The sequence below is a fragment of the Echinops telfairi genome, unplaced genomic scaffold (genome assembly GCF_000313985.2).
Source record: "Echinops telfairi isolate 266 unplaced genomic scaffold, ASM31398v2 ScPeMD7_7468;HRSCAF=8506_0, whole genome shotgun sequence".
Lineage (NCBI taxonomy): Eukaryota > Metazoa > Chordata > Mammalia > Afrosoricida > Tenrecidae > Echinops > Echinops telfairi.
In genome coordinates this window covers 93623242-93630569 of record NW_022111369.1, presented here as the reverse complement: position 1 = coordinate 93630569, position 7328 = coordinate 93623242, and the positions used below count along the sequence as shown (strand labels likewise).

The following is a 7328-nucleotide window of genomic DNA, read 5'->3' as shown; positions in this document are numbered from 1 at the left end:
TCTCAGGGGCAGCTTGAGAAATATAAGTGAAATCTTAAAGGTCAGGGAGTTAGATCCATTAAGCGTGATCTCCTCGAGATGAGAGCGTGTACTTACAGCACTGCTAATATTTTATCAAGAGTTAAGGACCCATTAGCATTTCCATTTGCAAGAGTGGCTTTGCATAGATCTTGGGACACAAATGTGGTCTCCTTACCGGATATTATGTGTGTGGGTTTTTCTTGGTTTTTTATTTCCCTTTCTTATTCTTTGCCCGTTTCTTAGGATGTCTGAAACCCGTGGTAAAATATAGCTATTGAGCTTTTCTGAATTGTGAATCTGTATGTGAGAAAAATCCGAGCCAGGATAGGGGATTGACCAGGAAAAACCAAGTTGTAAACTTAGCGTAAATATTTTTGTCTTCATGTCCAGGTTCCTTGGATGCCCGAATGGGCAGTTAGTAATTAAAAAACCCCCAAACCAAACCAAAACAGAAACACGTGGAAGAGACTGTCCAGCTGTGTGCTCCAGCTGTTTCCTCTGCTCTCTTTGGCCCCAGCTGCATCTCTTTACCCGACTCTGTGGGAAGTGCGGGCATATTATTAAGTCCTAGACAATAAGTGAGTCCCTGTATGGTGTAACCTGGCAATGACATATCAGCTAAAAGGCCAATTTAAAAAGTCTATTGAAAACTACCACACCATAAAAGAAAAAGACAAATAGTCCAATAAAAAACGGGCACAAGACATGAATAGGCAATTTACAAAAGATAACATCTACGTGGCAAACAATCGTAGGAAGCAGTGCTTGAGTTCATGAGCTGTAAGAGAAATACAGATTAGACCAAGGAAGGGCTACCCGTTCACATGGACACGTTTAGCAAAAGAAAAGCAAGAAAAGAAAGTAAATGTTGGGGAGGGTATGAAGAGATTAGAATGCGCAGCTTGAAGAACTGAGCAGCCACTGCAGAGCACAGGATGGCGCTTCCTTAAACAAATGCAGAGAGAAATACTTTATGATCCTCTCTACTTGGCATAAACCCTAAAGAAATAAAGACCAAAATGCAAACAGGTGTATGCTCACCTCTGCTTATCACAGCAATTTCTATAATAGCAACAACCCAGCCCCCATCTGTGGAGGACTGGATAAATGCACGCTGGTGTGCACACACAGTGGACTAGGAGGCAGCCTTGAAAAACAGCGATGAGTCTAAAAAACACCGATGGAATAGACACAATTGGGGGATATTATGTCATAAAGATAAATATTTCACGCATGACACCATTATTATAAAAGGGGAGTGGAGACAGTTTTCACACCCCAAGGAAAGACTTTGATGACTATGATGGGCTTAGGAGTTGGGAGAGGAAGAGAGGAGAAACTGGGAGGGAAAGTGGGGAGTGGGTAGGAGGGTCAGAAAAAGGAAAAAAAACCCTCTACATAGTGGGGAGGGGTGGTGGTGTGCTGTAAATTATGTGGAGGCAGACATATCCTACCTCCTCTGCCTCCCTCTGGCCATGAGGCAGAATTCAGACAAGCCTCCATGATCCAGCCTTCTTTACCTATGCTGACACCCACTGTTCCTACTCTGAACTCGTCATCTATGCTAGGTTCCATAATTCATTGCAATGGCCATGCAGAACTCACAGACAATACTCACAATGAAGGGGGTTCATTTGGAAAGTTAGTAGGTACGAAAAGTCAAGATTAACTAACAGTAAGAATGCAGTTATGAATCCCTTCAACCGGCAGCTAAATATCTCTCTGGTTCTTAGTCTCTCAGCCACCTTGTCCTTTGGCCTTTGCCTTCATAGGCCAGGAAGTTGTCTGCTTGTCACTCTGTCCCATAACTCCATAGTCTCACACCGATAGTCCCCACCATGTCTCTCCGAGTCCACATCACAAAGACTGATGTATTTGGTCATGGGCAGCCAAGACCACTTCAGACAGAGATCTTGAATGGGTTCTTCCAAGGTCCTCTGGGTTTCCCTTTTCTTTCCGCTTCAGATATTGCTCCTCCATATAGCCAGTAGGGAGCCGTGATGTCATAGTGGTTATACATTGGACCACTAACTTCCAGGTCAGCAGTTTGAAACCACCAGCTGCTCTGTAGGAGAAAGATGGGGCTTTCTACTCCCCTAGCCAGTCACAGTCTTGGAAACCCAGAGGGGCAGTTCTACCCTGTTCTACAGGGTCATTATCAGTCGGCATCAACCCGATAGCAATGATGTTTTTAAAATTTTTACATGGCTGGTGGGTGGTGTGATAGATTTGTGTGTGTGCTAACACCGCACCTGTGAGAAGACAGGAGTGGAATTTAGCCTGCCAATCAGGGTGAAGCCGGGGGACCTTCCTTGGAGGTATGACCAAGATAGTTAGTTCTCTGGAGGCTGGCCTCTCTCTGCCTTCACTTTCCTGCTTGCTGTTCACCTTGAGAGCAGCTGGTCCCCTGCCATCTTTCCTCTGACCTTGGATCCAACTCGACTTTGCACGCACCTGAGATCTTCCTGAATTCTGCAACATTGCGTGTGGCTGTGGCAGTCTGAAGAGGGACTGAAGGACTAGTATAGGACATGTGGGTTTGAGTTGGACTGGGCTGAGATGTTTTCCTGATATATAATTATTTCTTGCTATAACACTCTTTCTTACACATATGTGAGTGCTACTGGCTTTGTTTCTCTAGTGAACCAGGCCTCACACAGGGGGTAATGAGAATTGTCCAACACATGCCCCATTTAGATAGTCCTATCCAATCATTTGGTGGGAGCCACAGAGACTTGGCTAGAAGAGGCATGTTGCGAAATTTCATTCACCACACAGTGGTGGTATTGGATACTGTCACCGTTCTGGTATGGGCGGCTGTGCAAATGCATCTGAAATGTTTTCCTTTGGGTTACATTCCACCTAGGGGAAACATTTAAATTAAAAAACATAATGGCATCACAGCTTTAAAAGCCCTCTAGATCCCTTACCTATCAGATCTAAACACTGGTATGGGTGGTTATAAATGGAGGAAAAGTACAATCAAAACTGACTTAAATTCTTTTGGGACACAAGAGCTAGTTTCAAGAAACACACACACACACACACACACACACACACACACACACACACCAACCCTGGTGCTGCTGGGTAAGGGTTGGACTGGAAAGCACTCGGTGAGTGGTTCCGTCTCAGCGGATGCTCCGTGGCAAAAAGGTGAGACCATTGGCTCACACGAAGATTTACAACTTGTCTGTACTTAGTACATCCAGGTTCCTGTGCAACTGAAGCTATTTGGTAGGTGCTGCTTTAGTGAGCTAGTGCTGTTTGTAATAGCGATAGCACACATGGACGGTTTTCGCAAACAGGAACTTCGTCTTTTTAAAAAGTTTTATTGGCACTTCATCCACATAGCATATAATTTAGTAGTTAAGTCATATCCAAAAGAGTTGTCCAATCATTACAACCATCAATTTTAGAACATTTCCTCTTCCTTGTACCCATTGTTATTAGTGTAATTTTTAAAAATTGTGGCACAAATGTATACAACAAAACATTCTCCAACTCTACACCTTCTACATGCATAATTCAGGCCATTGATTCACTCTTTGTGTTGTGCAATAATTATTGATATCCTTTTCCAAATTATTCCACCACCATTACCATAAACCCAATACTCCCCTAAGTAAAGACTCTTCCTTCTTTACCCATGGTAACCATTGGTCAAGTTTGGTTGTTTTGGTTTTGTTTTGTTTTCAGTAATTTTCTTGATATAAAATTAATATATCATATATTTCCATAGATAAGTCATTTTTTAAAAGTTGTATATACATCATCACAATCAGTTCTAATGCTTCCTCCTCCCTCCTGTATTCATTGTTTGCTCCCTTACTCCCCTTCCACAAACCATTGCATCAGTTGTTGTCTCTATGCATCAACTCCTTCTGTGCTTCATAAACTGGGAAACTTAAGAGGAACAATAAAAACCAAAACAGAAAGAATAATATAAAGATAAAAATAAAAGTAATGAGTTAGTTTATTGTGCCAACCTGGCCGATAAACACGTGTAGGATTAATTGAAGGGTAGAGTGATAAATGGCTTGGTGAGCCTCACCTTTCTAGTTCTCGGGTCTCTTGCTTTGTGAGGGTCGGACCAGGGTGCAGCTTTCTTAGTAGTTCCCTGCTTCAGCTGGCAAGGCTGAAGCCCCAAGGAGAAGCCACATGGACCTACCCTGATGCAGCCCTGGGTGCTGGAGCAGCCGTGTGGAGACCCCTGTCGGCGCTGAGAAGCTTATACGTTCACTGACGCGGCTTTCCTCCTGCAGTCGGCCTTCCAGTCTATTCTCGGCAGGGTTTGACATTTCATCATCTGTTTACCTCAGTAGCATAAATAGTGAGGGACAGATAACTGTGATTCACTGTCGCTTTAGAGGCCATGGGAATGTGCAAAATTGAAGACGATGGGAATTTTCCAATCGGGCTGTGAATAGAAGGCTCCCTGCTGGTGCAGGTGGTGAAGCTAATGGGGAGACCAGCGTGTTGAGCCCCACAGTCATTCTGCAGAACAAGACGAGGTAGTCTTCTTCTGTAACGATGTCCAGCATCAGAAACCCTGGAGAAATCTGACTCTGATGCGCAGAGTCACTGTGCGTGGGGATCAATGGATACTCGTGGGAGTAGTGAGAGAAGAATCTTTCCACGGAACCAATGAATACTGTGCTCAATCACTCACAGAAAATGTGGGGGTTCAGGCCCACCGCGAGGTGCCTTGGGAGACAGACCGGATGCTCTGGTTCTGAAAAATCAGCCATTGAAAATTGCACGGAACATAACTCTGCTCTGACACCCAATGGGTCATTACGAGTCAGGACAGACTCCTTGCCAATTGGTTTTATGAGACAAAAAAGAGAGAGAGGGAAAAGAGGAAGGAGATTTCCATAAGAGAGAAAGAGTGAACATGGTGGGAGACTTAGGGTAACGGATGAAGAAATAGGAGTTTAAGGAGGGGTCAGCATTTGGCTGGTCTTGGGAACTGGACATTTGGTGGGGACATTCCAAAGAATGAGTGTGACACTCTATGAGTTATCTTTAGATGCGATTGTAGGATTTTCATGCACGCGCCTCTCTGCTGTGGGAATTATGATTTTATTATTGAAAATGTTGAAGGAGCTGCTTGGAGCTTGTATGCGGTCAATCCTCCAGGGATATGGATGAAGGAACTTTTTAACCCAAAGAACAATTTGACCCCCGGCTCGTATCTGACCAGCCAACTCCCACGCTCCTCCTGGTAGCTGAGTGGGGCCATTTGCGGAGAACACCGGTCTGCAAGCCGTATGGCGCAGGCTCCTTGCCCTCTTCACCTTTCTTTCCTTGGTAAATCTATTCCAAGGGTATTTCCCAAGTTTCACCCTCCAGAAGTTGTTCTTGTAACAAAGCGTTTACAGAGAAAACTTTGCAAGAGAACATCCTTCTTAAAGGGAGCCAGAAACTTCTGTTTAATCTCAAAAGCCTCACGGTACTGCTATTTAGATAAAACAAAACTCACCGTGGTTTTGAAAACCTTAAGTGTGACTGGAGGGTAAGGTTCACCCTTGTGGGGTACATTTCATAAGGGAAACTTCAGGGGAAGAACAAACCACAATGAGACAGGAAAATAAAACAGGAAAAGGAGACCAGGCATTTTTTTCTGAAAGGATGTTGGCCTGTAGCTCCTTTCATGAAATGTAAGCTGAGAAAAAGAGAGATGGCTGTGTGTGGCTGATGGTTTCATCATATCGCGTTCTCACCTCCAACTTCTGCTTCTTTACTCTGGGGGCCCACAGAGGCGGTGGTCCCTGCACTCGTGGGCCTAACCGAAGGAGCAGCTCTTAACACCCGCCTGATGCTCTAAGGCCTCTGGAGCTGAGTAAGGGCACGGTCCTTTCCTTTGTGGCTCTTTGCACAGAGTCTGTTGCTATTTGCACGTTTGCCTCCAGGTACCAGAGAAATAACTCGTCTCCTCTGGGGCACGGCAGCATCTTTGTTCAGACATTTATCATTGTGTTTGACACTTTGCACTGTAATATCTGCCTTCCTGAGTTGTCTCTCTCCCCAAACCTGCACTTCAGAGAGGAAGAGCTTCTGTTTCATTTGTCAAACATCCCCAGAGCCTAGCACAGTGCTTGGCGGGTGGCAAAGGCTCCGTAAATATTTGCTGAAGGAATCAATGAAGAACCAAATGAACGTGTCAGAGAATGAATGCATTTGCAGCATGTTACACACAAGTTTTGGGATTGAAAAAACAGCTCCTGCTCCTCCCTGACCTCCTTCAAAAGTCCAAATCAAAATGGAAAATAGGAAAAAACAGGATTTGGATCTTTAACAATTTTACTGTTTAGATTTTAAAAAATTCCCTAAAATCAGTTCATCACTTGCATTCTGTGGGTATTTTGTTTGATGTCAGAGACCCAGCTAGGTATCTTGTTGTTGTTGTTAGGTGCCACTTGGTTGGCTCTGACCCACAGCGAGCCTGTGCCCAACAGAACCCAACCGTGCCGGGTCCTGTGCCATCCTCACCATCGTTCCTGGGCCTGAGCCCATAGATGCAGCCACTGTGCCAATCCACCTCCATGAGACCATGTCCTCTTTGGCCTGCCATTCCACTTTACCGAACACGAGGTCGCTCTCCAGGGATTGGTCTCTTTTGGCAACATGCCCGAAGTGTGTAAGCCGGACTCTAGCCATCCTTCCTGCTAAGCAGCATACTTGCTCTTCCTTCTTCCGACACAGAATGGTTTGTTCTGTTAGCAGTCTATGGTACGTTCAGTTTTCTTCTTGAGCACCACAACTCAACGGCATTCATTTTTCCTGGGCCTTCCTTACTCAATGGCACACGTTCACGTGTGTGTGAGGCAATGGAAAATACCATGGCTTGGGTCAGGCGCACCTTAGTTCTCAAAGTAACATCCTCTCTTTCAATACTCTAAAGCGGTCTTGTGTAGCAGATGTACCTAATGCAATACGTATTTTTAACTCTTGACTGCTACTTCCACGGATATTGATGGTGCATCCAAGGGAGACAAAATTCTTGATCATTTCAACCATTTCTCCATCGATCATGATGGTGCCTCTTGGTCCAGTTGTGAGGATTTTGGTCTTTTTCACATTGAGTTGTAATCCACTGAAGGCTACACTCCTTGATCTTCATCAGCAAGTGCTTCAAGTCTTCCACAATTTCAGGAAGAACGGTGGTATCCTCTGCATACCTTAGGTTGTTAATAAGCCTTCCTCCAATCCTGATGCCACACTCTTTCAAATAAGTCAGCTTCTCTGAGTATTTGCTCAGCATACAGATTGAGCAAGAATGGTGGGAGATACAACCCTGATGC

At 44.6% G+C, this 7328-nt stretch overlaps 1 non-coding gene across 1 annotated transcript; it reads left to right on the top strand.

Annotated features, from left to right (window-relative positions):
• Positions 1–2933: 2933 nt before the first annotated feature.
• Positions 2934–3054, top strand: LOC115873407. The gene has a single exon (XR_004048404.1). It is a non-coding gene; the product is annotated as a small nucleolar RNA SNORA61 (small nucleolar RNA).
• The last annotated feature ends 4274 nt before the right edge of the window (positions 3055–7328 follow it).